Source organism: Caretta caretta, chromosome 2 (assembly GCF_965140235.1).
Source record: "Caretta caretta isolate rCarCar2 chromosome 2, rCarCar1.hap1, whole genome shotgun sequence".
NCBI classification, from domain to species: domain Eukaryota; kingdom Metazoa; phylum Chordata; order Testudines; family Cheloniidae; genus Caretta; species Caretta caretta.
This window is the reverse complement of record NC_134207.1, coordinates 92,715,708-92,729,290: the sequence shown is the minus strand read 5'-3', so window position 1 is coordinate 92,729,290 and position 13,583 is coordinate 92,715,708. Positions and strand designations below refer to the sequence as shown.

The following is a 13,583-nucleotide window of genomic DNA, read 5'->3' as shown; positions in this document are numbered from 1 at the left end:
AGTGGGTACAATTCACCCAGGGAACTGTTACACATTGTGCTTGGGATGTGATTCCCAGCATCCATTTGTCATTACTGTTCATTCCTAATCTGGGTGGCTACATAACGCAAAGCCCTGTCAGGCATCTCTCTGCTTTCTCCCAGGATCAGGAATAATAAGTGATGTAGTAAAATCCACACTGTAGGCAGACTTTATGTCAAGTCCAATCCACACAGATCACCTGATCATAGACACTATTTTTGATCCCCACTATAACTGACAATTGCCCATCTCCATCTCACTTAACACTCTATAGATATAGTAAACATGTAGAGTATTGTCTCTCACACCTTGCCTACCCATACCAAGAAACTTTAAAAAAAATTCCCATGACTGTTAACTTTTCAGCTCCATTGCTCTTCACAGTATTGGAAGCCCTGCTGCTCATGGGATTCTGTAGTTTTAAGTACGATGTTGTCTAACTCTGCTCAGAGCAGGTTTAATTGACACAGCCTGGTCTACAGCTACGACTGAGCACTCCCAGCTGAGCTTTACACATCTACACTTGACGTAAACCTACATGTCATGCCATTCCTCTGTTCCCTCCTTGTGACTAGGCAAAGCATAGCAAATCACAAGAATCCTATTCTCAGAGAGCAGAATTCTTGTAAGCGTCAGCAGTCTCCCTAGTCATGGAGCAGGCGACCCTAAGGGACAAAATGTGATGCCTACAAGCCTGTGTGCAAAACAAAGTCTGTATCTAATTTTAGACTTTGGAGCCTTAACAATGTCATCTTATCTTTGAATTTTCTAACCTCTCTCTTTAGGACATATCGTGAATGTTTATCCACACAGGTTTTCATTTCTCCCCCTCTTTGTAATAATTAATAGATTAATCAGAGTGAACATTAGTATGAAATAATTGACTGCACTAGTTACTTCTCACCCTAGGGCAATAACTGGAACCAATTAGATCATGCAAAGACATACAAGTAAAGTCCTTAAAATGGTACTTGGCACACTTGGTAGCAGAGAATGGAAGAATCCTGCTCCTTTTTCTCCTTATAAATAAATACAACAGCCTCTCAAATCCCACAAATGCCCCGAGAGCAGGAAAATTCAGCACCCCCCACACCGTTGCCCACACACTTTTGGGTTATGCTTGTGATATATATTTTTACCCACTAGGAAATTAGAAGCCAATAGAAACCACAGACTTAAAATTACCTATTTCAGGTTGCTGGACAAACTTTAGAAAAAAAGGAACATAAAATTAACAGTAGACAAAACAAAAGCTTATGTTACACAATGCAATTTTATAGCTGGATGATATCTGGTTTCTTTATGCAGCTGAATGATCTCCACCTTTGAGATCTCCATAAAAAGAAGCCTCAAAAATTAAAATATTAAGTATATCTGTAAAGAGAAAATGCAGTAGAGCTGCATAAAACACAGTGGTATTGCCAAAGGGAGGCAGCAGGTAGGCATCGACCCTGGCGTACAGGAACAGCAGAGCACTAACGTATAAGCATCAACATAGCAATAACCTATGCACCCAGTCCAGAATATCACGCAAAATGGAATCACCTGTAATTAATGACCATGGAAAAAAGGAGAGAAAGACGGATGTTGGTTTTCTATTTGCTTCAGATTTGTGCCACAAGGGATATTTAAATACAAAAAACACAGCAATACTCAGCTTGAAAAGTGAGACAAAGGTAATTAATTAATTGTGGCAGTAACCCATTAATAATATCATATCTGTATATTTTACACACACACACAGAGTGTACATCAGAGTTATTCATTGTAAAATAATTGTTAAAATTCAGCCTCAGGGTTACCCGTGAGCAAAGCTCTCATGCACCTCTGGGATAGCACTGACTGAAAATACTGGTTTCAGGAAAGAAATAAATGTGTGCATAGCCCTGTAACATAACCTCTTCATTTTATTTCATGTTGCAACTAAAACTCAGCAGTTTGGATAGAAAGAAAACATTTTAAACTGCTCTTCTTATTTATACATATTTTTAAGGGACAATACCTTGGTTAGCCACAGACGTGACTCCTTAAAAGCAGTCTCTAGTAAGTCAATTCTCTAATGAAACAATTGGGGCAGAATGTCTCCCTGTGAACGTTATATTTGGCCATTAAAAATGTACATTTGTGATCTTAAAAGCTGCTAGAGGCAAAACACAACAGAAAGGGATATATATTACCCTGATTTACATTTAGTTTCCAACCCAGCAGATTTAGAAAACTAAAATGAACATTTCCATCTTTCACAGGCATTTTATGACAGATACATTTTGTATAATAAATAATAATGCTGATGCTTTACATTTCTATAATGTCCTTCATCAGAGGATATGGAACACAGCGGATGTTATCACACAGCAGGGCAACACAATAGCTTAGGGAAGGAAACGAATAAAGAATTAAGGTAAGAAGAACAAAAATACTCAGGTCAAACTGGGTCCAGGAAATCAAGGTTAAATAATCCTTACAAAAACTGCTATGGGATCTTTAATCCTCAAGGACCTCAGTTTCATGCCTGATCCAAAAGATGATGGCAAATCCTATGCTTGTTAACTATATGCTGTGGCAATCAGTTCATTATTATTATTCATTTATATTACAGGGTCATTCAAGAATCATGGCTGCAGTGGGCTAGGCACTGTACAAATAAAAAAGACTGCCTGACTGTCTCAGAAATCTCACAGTCTAGGATCATGACAAAACCCAACAGGTTGAAGTAAAAATTAAAAGTTAGTGTGGGGGAAAGAGGATGAGGCAAGAATAAAACTATCACATTGTGCACCATAATTGGTTCATTCAGCTCCCCACCTGCCTAACCACTATTTAGATGGGAGGATTTTCAGGCACCATAGTGTAACCCACACACCTTCTGGGTGTGGTGTTCTGTCCCATGTAGTAATGGCTCATGCATTAAGCTCCAGAGGTGCCAGGTTTGATCCCGACCACCAGTGTCTGTCGGTGTTACAACAGCACAGGTAACCCTTAGAGAGGGATTCAAGAGAGGACAAGTTGGTGGATTTAGGGATTTCGACAGTAAGAAAGACCTTCCCCACATATAAGGGGCAGAAAGAGCACCACTTACAGAATTGGCAGTACCACTCCCTGAAGCACTGGGGAGTCTCCAGTCCAAGCATTTATGGCACATGGCCAGACCCTGATCAATTTGTGAGGACTAGTGGGATCAGAGCAGACACAAGCATCAATTTTTTAAAAATTCCAAATGCCCTGCCCTTCTTTTCCTGTCAAACAACAAAAGAAACTCGTGAAAGAGTCCAAGCTTTTATTGGAGGGAAGGGATTACTTCCTAGTGACAATTCTTTGCTTTTACCTGTATTTGTACTGTCTCAAAACCCAATACATAACTGCATATGTTCAAAGGCTGGTCAGTATCTGATGCTAATGTTTTTCTATGCAATCAACCTCCAAGTTCAACTCAAGTAAAATTACAGGAACTGGAAGGATTAGTACAGCAAATCCTGTAGTCATGTTACCTAAACCCAGTCTTCTAAAACCATCAGCAGTTGGAAAAACAAAGTTATACAGCTGCTTAATTTTTAGTTTCATTTCCCAAAGTAGCTGATTTCCTTCTAGGCAATGCGGACCTCGAACAGGGAACTATATTTTGGTTTTCTGTTATAATTTTTGTTTATATACTTTCCCAGCAGCTTCAAATCATTTGAAAATTGCTTTTTTTTTTTAAACGCTCTTTGGGGCAGGGATTGTCTTTTTGTTGGTGTGTTTGTACAGCAGCTAGCACAGTGGGGTACTGATTGGGGCCTCTAAGAGCCACAACACTATGCAATGTCAGTGTGAAGTATTAGTTTGAAAAAGCCACCAGTAAATTACACAAAAACGTGCATTAAATTAAGTTTTAGTTTAAAATGCATCAAAGCAAGGGATTTTTTGTTTCAGTACAGGGTAACTGGGTGAAAAGTAATGGTCTGTGACATATAGTGGCCTTATACTCTATGAATTCCAACTGAAGAATCCTTACAGCATTTTAATTCACTCTGTTGTTCTTATGTATTGACATCTAAATGGTTCCCATAAAAGAAGTCTCTACACAAAATCCATCTGTAAAAAGATGGTACCTAAGACAGTAATGCAAAAATTCATCCTACCTCCTCTCCACTCATTAAGGCAGTGGTCCCCAAACTTTTTACATTGCTCTCCTCTTTATCCCTGTCTGCTCCTGCCCCCACCTCCAGAGCCAGGAATGGAGCCATGGCTCTGGGAGGGGGGGACACGGACAGGGGTAATGGGACTAAAGTTGGGGCCATAGCTGGGGGTAGGGCGGGAGCAGAGCCTGGGCTGGGGGCCAATGCCAGGAGCTTGTGCCCCAGGCATGGGGCTGCCAGCTGCATCTGGAAGCGGAGCCCCAGAAACAGGGATGGCAGCTGGTGTCCCGGATGCGGGGCCACCAGCCGCAGCTGGAAGAGTATCCCTGGCGCGGGGCTGGCAACTGGGGCCAGGACTGGAGCTGGGTGGTGCTCCCTCCCCGCCCCCCCATGGGGGCTGGCCTGGGCCTCAGTCACCCCCCCCCAATGTTCCTCTGTGCCCCCCTATGGGGGCAAGCCCCACTTATTGGGGACTTCTGCTTTAAGGTTTGTTGCTTAAGGTAGAGGAACAAACACACACTGCTCCCCTTATGTGTAGGTTTAATCATAGTGTGATTTTAAGGGCAGATCAAAGTTTAGTATAATTATTTCCTTTCTACATATCTTTATAACTAAATGTAACAGGTCACTAGGGAAGGGTAAAATAAAGGATGAATTTGCATACACTAACAACAAAGGCAAAGAAACAAGGACACACGAACACTATCTATAGATGCATAAGGGAAAACATTAAAACCAATATTAAATATATAAAACCAAACAACTTACTGCTAACACTGCCTGAATAAATGAGGAAATAAATTGGTCCTCCTCACATCTTCCATACTCACCCTATCTGGAATATCATTGCTGCCCTTTGGTCCTACTGACCATCCATGGGGTTTGAAAATTCCAGTCTTGCCAACTCCAAATGTAAAAAAAAAAAAAAAAAAAGTCAGCCACTGCATGCCCGCCTGCCCCCCCAAAAATTCTGGTTTTTTTTAAAATGTGTTCTTATTTAGCCTTCTGGTTTTTAAGCCTCTAGTGTTTACTCTGGTCATGTTTTCAAGCTTCTTTCTGATAAAGAAGACTAGAAAATTACTTTTTTTTTTTAATTAAAGGTGAGATTCTCTTGTATTCACATGACTCCAGAAACTGCAGCTTTAAGAAAACCTCCAAGTATAATAGAACTATGATAAAATCATTAGAGTTGGCAACACTGAATTTACGCACAGTATCTTGCAGGAGTGAATGGCCATGTCCTGCACACCTTCCCCTCTGGGAAAGCCCCAAAGGGAACTGTGTTGGTGTTACTTTGGGCATGTCTATACTTACCAGTAGATTGGCACTGCTGCAATTGATGCAGCGAATGTCAATTTAGCGGGTCTGGTGAAGACATGCTAATCAATGGCAGAGCACTCTGCCATCAAACTGTATATTCCACCTCCCCAGGAAGCGTAAGAGAAGTCTATGGGAAATGCTCTCCTGTCAATATAGCGCAGTGTCGCCACCATGGTAAGTGGATCTAACTACATCAACTTCAGTTATGTTATTCACGTAACTGAAGTTGCGTAAGTTAGATCGATTTACCGCAGTAGCGTAGACCAGCCCTTAGTTCTACCACCCAGTTTTCTTCAGCCAACTGTTGCTCCTGACCTACATTTTGAGCTTCTTGGGCAGGGAATACGTGGTCTCCAAAAGAAAGTGATAATATTACAATGAGGAGTCCTTGTGGTACCTTAGAGACTAACAAATTTATTTGGGCATAAGCTTTCATGGGCTCTAACCCACTTCACCAGATGCATGGAGTGAAAAATACAGTAGGCAGGTATAAATACACAGCACATGAAAAGATAGGAGTTGCCTTACCGAGTGGGGGGTCGGTGCTAACGAGGCCAATTCAATCAGGGTAGATATGGCCCATTCTCAGCAGAAGCCCGTAAGATACATACAACATCATATGCCAAAGCACAAAAAGAATAGGGCAACCCTAGCATTGCTGTTAAAACCCATTAAATGAAGTGATGTTCTAAGAAGAGTTTTTGGTATATGTGCAATATACAAACATTCTGCCTGTTTCAAGACCTCTTCCCCTTGAGAAGAATAATCTCTGGGAAAATGCTTTTGTTCCAAAGCAGTGGGGCATGGATTATTTCCACTGTCTTCAGCTGATTCAAAGAGTAGTCACAACACTCCAAACATATAAAGGAAAACATGGTAGAGCATTATAGATAAGTAAAAACTTCAGTGGAGTATTTTATTTATCCCTTTAGTTTCTCCTTTTATAATAATATTTTACACTTCCATTGCTCCTTTCGCCTATGGATCTCCAAGTGCCTAACAAACAGCTATTACTTAAGCCTCAGCACCCAGGAGGGATAGTCATGTATTATCATTCCTAATTTGTAGATGGGGAAAGCTGAGGCACAGAACTGTTAAATGACATGCCTAGGAGTCATGATGAGTCAGCAGCAGAGTCAGGAACAGGACCCAGATCTCTGAGTCCAGTTCTTTGCTCTAGTTTAAGGTTTCAGGGTCAGTCATTTGACGGTACTTTTCCGTAACAAATCACAATTGTGTAATGCACAGTACAGATCTTCACTAAAGTTGCCAGCTTTCGAATAGCAGAAAACCAAACACCCCTGCCCTGCACCCTTCCCTGCCCCTTCCCCAAGGCCCCGCCCCTGCTCACTCCATCCCCCCCTCCCTCTCCCCCATTCACTCATTTTCACCAAGCTGGGACAGGGGGTTGGGGTGTGGAAAGAGGTGAAGGCTCTGGCTGGGGCCGATGATGAGGGATTTGGGGTGCAGGAGGGGCCAAGGAGTTCGGCGTGTGGGAGGGGCTAGGGTAAGGGGTTGGGATGCGGGGGGAGGGGGAAGGGGAGAGTGTGAGAGCTCCGGGCTCTGGGCTGGAGCTGGTGATGACGGATTTGGGGTGCAGGAGGGGACTCTGGGCTAGGGCTGAGGGGTTCCGAGTGCAGGAGAGGATGAGGGGTGCAGGCTCTGGGTTGCGCTTACCTCAGGTGGCTCCCAGGAAGCGGCATCATGTCTCTCCGGTTCCTAGGAGGCTTGGGGGCTTGGCGCACTGCTCCCGCCTGCAGGCTGTGGAGCTAGTGCTAGGGATGGTGACAGAGCACAGAGCCCCTGTGGCCGCCCCTATGCCTAGGAGCCGGAGAGACATGCTGGTTGCTTCCTCGGAGCCACACGGAGCCATTTAGGGAGCCTGCCAGCCGGGAGCCAACCGAACTTTTAATGGCCAGGTCAGCGGAGATGACTGGAGCTGCCAGGGTCCCTTTTTGACCAGTAACTGAACACCTGGCAACCCTAATCTTCACCATGGATTGTTCCTTTTGCTATATATACACACACACACACACACACAGGCACACTATCACCCACAGCTTACACAAATGATTTGTTAAGAACTCTGTATCTACTGCCTCTGTCACCTTTTCTATGTGTCATTCTTCTGTTGGCATAAATCTCAGACAAAGCTTGAAAATTAAGGACCACTCCAGACATGTCTAGACTCTCAGTTCTGCAAGGTAAATATTCTTGAACCCTCTAACCTTTACGGGAGGTGATTATAGCCAGCTCAGACAGATTAAACTGACACACAACTAGCTAATACCCTGAACACCTTAAAATGCAAATATCTTTAATCTTATTAAAATTACACAATTCACCATACTGTAACAGTAAGGTGGGGGGAGGGGAAGGTGCCAAAAATAACTGAATGTACATGCTACCAGGCTAATTAAGACAAAACCAGGCCATAATGTTTATGGAATTATTATTTCCATTTAGGAGCCAAAGGATCCCAGTCATTAGCCTTCCTTACCCACATCAGACCCAATTAAAAGATTATAACTAGGGTGGGGAGGTGAGGAACAGTCACTATCTCCCTAAGACAGTGACTAACGTACAAATTTAGTGAGTCAGAAAGGCAGTGCCAAGTCTTTCATCATATGATACTACAGAGATGAGAGCAGCATAATTAAATAGATAGATCATACTAGTGTAGATAGGCTGACACTGTTCCCTCACTTATAAAATAAAAGATACCAAAATATTTTACAGTGATGCTCCAAACAACACAGGAACACAGCTGTAAAATGAAGTGTTATGGATCATTACCATACAATGCTGTTCTAACTCCCTGCTAGCAACTATAATCATTACACTGTCTCCTTAAAGGTGGAACGGCAGGGAGTCTCCATCAATTGTATGACTGATCCAGAAATACAGCAGTCAGAAATGGGATGCTACTTAGAATCATAGAATCATAGAATATAAGGGTTGGAAGGGACCCCAGAAGGTCATCTAGTCCAACCCCCTGCTCGAAGCAGGACCAATTCCCAGTTAAATCATCCCAGCCAGGGCTTTGTCAAGCCTGACCTTAAAAACCTCTAAGGAAGGAGATTCTACCACCTCCCTAGGTAACGCATTCCAGTGTTTCACCACCCTCTTAGTGAAAAAGTTTTTCCTAATATCCAATCTAAACCTCCCCCACTGCAGCTTGAGACCATTACTCCTCGTTCTGTCATCTGCTACCATTGAGAACAGTCTAGAGCCATCCTCTTTGGAACCCCCTTTCAGGTAGTTGAAAGCAGCTATCAAATCCCCCCTCATTCTTCTCTTCTGCAGGCTAAACAATCCCAGCTCCCTCAGCCTCTCCTCATAACTCATGTGTTCCAGACCCCTAATCATTTTTGTTGCCCTTCGCTGGACTCTCTCCAATTTATCCACATCCTTCTTGAAGTGTGGGGCCCAAAACTGGACACAGTACTCCAGATGAGGCCTCACCAATGTCGAATAGAGGGGAATGATCACGTCCCTCGATCTGCTCGCTATGCCCCTACTTATGCATCCCAAAATGCCATTGGCCTTCTTGGCAACAAGGGCACACTGCTGACTCATATCCAGCTTCTCGTCCACTGTCACCCCTAGGTCCTTTTCCGCAGAAAAGTAAAATGTGTAGCTCTGATAACTGACCCCTATTCCTGCCTTGATACATTTCCCCCAAAAAGCAATAATGTTAAACCTATTAGAAAATATTCACTTCATCTCCAGCTGTATAAAATAATAATCTGAATATCAGACACAGCAAGTGTTTGATGATAATTACTTAACTATGATTAGGCTAATTGTAATCAGTATTCATAAAAATAACAATGCTTTGTATTTCTATAGCACTTTACACTTTACTTTACACCCAAAGCCTTTCCAAACATTAAGGAATTTAACCACAAAACAAGCCTTTCAAGTAGATATGAGTATACCCATTTTACAGATGGGCAAACCAAGGGACAGAGAGGTTAAGTGGCTTGCTAAAGGTCCCCCAGGAAATCTGTGGCATAGCCAGGAATAAAACTTGGGTTTACTGACTTCCAGTCCTACACATTAACCACAGAAATATCCATTCTTCAATAATATGAACATATGCTCAACCAGGAGTAACAAAATTAAATAATTAGAACAGGATATCATTAATAAGCTGGTTATGAGTTTTTAGGAAATTAGTGCTTACCAATAAATGCCAAGGTGATAGCTGCCTCAGAAACAAAAAGGATTGTGGAGGTTTGTGCTAGAATATAAATAGAATATAAATGTCTGCCCATCATACACAACAGTAAAGAGAGAAGTTGAAAGCTTTGTTAGGATATCTTGTATTAGTTATTTCTTATGATAATTTGCTACTTCTAGAAAGCATACTGGCCAGAAAGAGGGTGAAGAAAGAGGAGCTGATAAAAAGGGAGGAGTAAGTTACTGTATTTTCCAAAGGGTTTGCTCAGCTGTGTACACTTGTGCATTAAAAGCAGTTTAGCCCCATCTATGACGAATTAACTGCATCCCAGGAGATGGATTTGAGGCCAGGGATCAGGTGATAGCTCTGCAAGTCACCTGGTCCTCAAATAAGAGGCCAGAAAGCTGTTCAGTTAGGAAAAGAGAGACCTGCCGGGAGCAGGAAGGCCCTTGCTGGAGACACAGGGACAGGGAAAAAGCTCTAGAAGGGGGCCCTCCACTCTAGCTAGATGGAAGACCTGGCTGGAGATGCCTGTTGTATGGGCTACAGCCTTATAAGGAAGAGGCTTTAGAAGGGCCAGGACTTGGACTTGGTTTCTCTCTCTTGATTTGTGGTGGGCTGTTTTAGTTTTGTACAACAAACACATCCCTGAAGAAAAGGATTGAAATTCTGCCACTGTTGGGAGCTTTGTTTTGACACAGTGGCAAGCAAGTTAACCCACCAACCTATAGAAGGGTATCACAGATTAGGATTTGGGGCATTGCTACTGTGTATAGAAGGTTTCAGAGTAGCAGTCGTGTTCGTCTGTATCCTTAAAAAGAACAGGAGTACGTGTGGCACCTTAGAGACTAACAAGTTTATTAGAGCATAAGCTTTCGTGGGTTACAGCCCACTTCATCGGATGCATAGAATGGAACATATATTAAGAAGATGCACTGTGCCTGCCCACATACATACCAGTTTCTCACTTTTATGAGGACCAAATTAATGTCAGTTGGCTTTTTTCCTTTAAAGTCCAATGTAAGTCACTGTTTATGTATCATTTGGACTGCTCCCACAAGAATTTTCCCTCCATTGGGTGCTGAGAGTTCCTCTGGAGTAGACTGGGACTATATGTTGACTTTACCCTGAGAACAGGATTGTAAACAAGACAGAGCCTATTTGGTACAAGGTGCATCAGATAATAAAAGATTTCAAAGATTTTTCTTTACAATAGCAGATGCTGTAGTACAAAGTAATCAGAGATCTAATGGTAACACTTTCTGGGAAGAAGGACTTTTAAAAAAGGAAAAGATTTAGTTGCAAGCGCCCTTTTAGAAATGCTTGAAAGGCCTAGGAGTCAACCCTCCTGAGCAAATAGGTAAAAGTAACATAAGATATCACACTATGTAAATAAAACTCACATATAACAGCCTTTAAAATGAAATTCATATAATGGAAATTATGCTTTAATTTCAGTGGAAGCCAATTTAAACTTGAGTACAGGCCATGAAGGATGAGCAATTTGTAAAATGAATCTAAATCTTTCACATATTATTGGGTTCTTAAAAGTAATTAAATAAAATTACTTACATTAAACACAATAAAGCATCTGATATAAGAGCACTATATTTCAGTTGGCCATCACTTTTCAGCTATTGTAGAGTAGTTATACAATTTAATTTATAAATGCCTCCTAGCCCAAGCAGTCTGGAAACATATTAGGATCCAGATGAGGCAGTCTGATGTTCTTTGCTAAATAAAATAATAATGTAATATTTTGCACTTCTCAAAGAACTTGATCCAATACCCACTGAAGTCATGGAAAAACTCCCATTGATTTCAACAGGCATTGGATCAGGTATAAAGTACTTTACAACTTAGCCTAAAACCCCTGCTAAAGGATCAAATACATGTGGTAACTTAAGAATTGTGGGATTCTCACCTGACTCTTGAGCTATGAGGAGAGTACATTTTTATAGGGCCAAACGATCATCTCAGCTATGTGGCATGGAAGATAAAAGGGAAGAAAAGATCCTGGAAAACTTTAAAACCTTGAGAGCTGCATCAGCACACTGTGTTACCCCCATTTTATCTAGGAGTTTATGAAAGTTGCTCCATGCAAAACTACTCAGTTGGGGTGCTGAGGGATTTGGTTGGTAGAGCACAGCTGTCTATGTGGCATGTTCCTCTGCATATAAAAAAATGATTTTCTGTTTCATTTTAACCATCCACATTGAAACTTTCAAGCAATTCTGTCCTTTAAAGTACAACAAACAAGTCACAAATGGGGTCTTTCCTCCTTCCTTTGTAAATTCAAGTCAGTACCTCTATCATAGCCATTATGGCTTACTACATAGATAAAAGTTCATACAATTTTAAATCACACAGACTGTTGCTGAGATCATTTGTGGTAGGATTAAAATTTGAAAAAACACCTTACAATTTTTAAGGGTATAACAAAATTAACACTGTTGGAGCAGTAGAGGGATATTTTCCCAGTAAAAACATACATATAGTTTGTATTATGATTTGGGGAAACACAGTATATAATTTTTCACCTTTGAGACCATCATCAGTACAGTATCAGTATTATCAGTGTCTGCATACTTGATATCTGAAGAACTCTAAAGGCAACATGAAAACATATGATTTCAGATAAGCAATTACTGTAACTGCTCAGTATGTGGCCCACTAGCTGACAGTGACAAAAGAGGCAAATTGGCAAATATTTTTGTGAAAATCCTTTCTTCAAATCAGACAATGAATTGTATTTGCAGTATGCTAAGTCTCCTATTACAGAACTGAACAATTTTCAATGGACCAGTGGTCCATCTAGCCCAGAATCCTATCTGCTGACAGTGTCCAATGCTTCAGAGGGGATGAACAAAACAGGTAATTATCCAGTGATCCCTCCCCTGTCAACCATTCCCAGTTTCTGGCAAACAGAGGCTAAGGACACCATCCCTGCCTATCCTAGCTAATAGCCATTGATGGACCTATCCTCCGTGAACTTGTCTATTTCTTTTTTGAACCCTGTTACAGTCTTCAGCTTCACAACATCCTTTGGCAAAGAGTTCCACAGGTTTGTATGAAGAAATACTTTCTTTTGTTTGTTTTAAACCTGCTGCCTATTAATTTCATTTGGTGAACCCTAGTTCTTGTGTTATGAGAAGGAGTAAATAACACTTCCTTTCAAAAAGAAAAGGAGTACTTGTGGCACCTAAGAGACTCACCAATTTATTTGAGCATAAGCTTTCGTGAGCTACAGCTAAGTGAGCTGTAGCTCACGAAAGCTTATGCTCAAATAAATTGGTGAGTCTCTAAGGTGCCACTAGTACTCTTTTTCTTTTTGCGAATACAGACTAATACGGCTGCTACTCTAAAACTTCCTTATTTACTTTCTCCACACCAGTCATGATTTTTAGACCTCTATCATATCCCCCCTTAGTCATCCCTTTTTCAAGCTGAAAATCCCAGTCTTATTAATGTCTCCTCATATGGACACTGTTCCATACCCCTAATAATTTTTGTTGCCCTTTTCTGTACCTTTTCCAATTCCAATATATCTTGAGATGGGGCGATCACGTCCATAGGCACTGACTCCATGGGTTCTGCGGGGCTGGAGCACTCATAGGGAAAAATTAGTGGGTGCTCTGCACCCACTGGCAGCCAAACTCCCCCTGCCTCCAGCCGCTCCTTCTCCCCTGAGTGCAGCATCCCCGCTCCTCCCCCTCCCAGGGCTTCCTGCCCGCCACCTAACAGCTGTTTGGCAGCGCTTAGGACTTTCTGGGAGGGAGGGGAAGGAGTGGAGACATGGTGTGCTCAGGGGAGGAGGTGGTAAAGAGGCGGGGCAGGGGCAGGTATTGGGGAAGGGGGTGGAATTGGGGCGGGGCAAGAGTGGTGCAGGCGCAGGGCCAGGGTAGGGTGGGGTGGGGTCGAGCACCCACGGGGCTCACACA

The 13,583-nt window shown here is 42.1% G+C and overlaps 1 protein-coding gene across 3 annotated transcripts in view; it reads right to left on the bottom strand.

Moving 5' to 3' along the window:
• Window positions 1–13,583, bottom strand: part of LDLRAD4 (low density lipoprotein receptor class A domain containing 4) — a 450,512-nt gene that overhangs the window by 45,262 nt on the left and 391,667 nt on the right. Inside the window, exon 1 of one of the 3 annotated variants that reach the window (XM_048840186.2) lies at window positions 4,967–5,040. The exons of the other annotated variants lie outside the window; for them this stretch is intronic. The gene's annotated coding sequence lies outside the window, so the exon portion shown is untranslated. Of the gene's footprint in view, window positions 1–4,966; window positions 5,041–13,583 lie in introns of those variants that run through there. 3 annotated transcript variants of the gene reach the window in all.